The following is a 974-nucleotide window of genomic DNA, read 5'->3' as shown; positions in this document are numbered from 1 at the left end:
TTCATCACGTATTTGATTAATCTGGTTTCTTTCTTTCTTCTTCTTGATCAGTCTAGCCAATGGTGTGTCGATCTTGTTCATCTTTTCAAAGAACCAGCTTTTGCTTTCATTTATTTTCTGTATGGTTCATTTATTTTCTGTTTCATTTATTTCTGCTTGAACCTTTATTATTTCTTTTCACCTGGCATTTTTGGGGTTTGTTTGTTGTTATTTTTCCAATTCCCTGAGGCATGATGATAGGTTATCTATTTGCCATCTTTCCATCCTTTTCTTATGCGCACTAATTGCTATAAATTTCCCTCGTATGACTGTTTTTGCTGTGTCCCATTGATTATAGACATTTATGTACTCATTATCATTTGTTTCCATAAATTGTTTTATTTCTGACTTAATTTATTTAGTAGTGAAGAAGTCATTCAGAACTAGGTTGGGGATTGTTTCTTGAAATTAATCTTGAGTTTAATTCCATCATGGTCAGAGAAGATGGTCGATACAGTTTCTATGCCTTTGAATCTGTAAAGGCTTGATTTGTGTCCTAACATATGATCAATCTTTGAAAAGGTTCCATGCCGGGTGAGAAAAATGTGTATGTTGTGGACAAAGGGTGGAAAGTTCTATAGATATCTGTCAAGCCCATTCGATTTATAGTATCATTTAGGTCCTGTATCTATTTATTTTCTGCCTATAAGATCTGTCTAAAGTACATAATGGAGTGTTGAGATCTCCAACAATTATAGTATTTCTCCTTTTAGCTCCAACAGTCTTTCTTTCACATATTTAAGTGCACCTGAGTTGGGTGCATTATGTCTTCTTGCTGGATTACTCCCTTTACCATTATATAATGTCCTTCTTTGTCTCTTCTTACGGTCTTTGTCTTGAATTCTATTTTGTCTGAGATCAATACCGCTACTCCAGCCCTTTTTTGATTTCCATTTGCATGGAATATCTTTTCCCAGCCCTTCACTTTTAGTCTA

This window comes from Tupaia chinensis, unplaced genomic scaffold, assembly GCF_000334495.1.
Source record: "Tupaia chinensis unplaced genomic scaffold, TupChi_1.0 Scaffold000250_1, whole genome shotgun sequence".
In the NCBI taxonomy this organism is placed as follows: domain Eukaryota; kingdom Metazoa; phylum Chordata; class Mammalia; order Scandentia; family Tupaiidae; genus Tupaia; species Tupaia belangeri.
Note: the sequence above shows the minus strand (reverse complement) of the source record.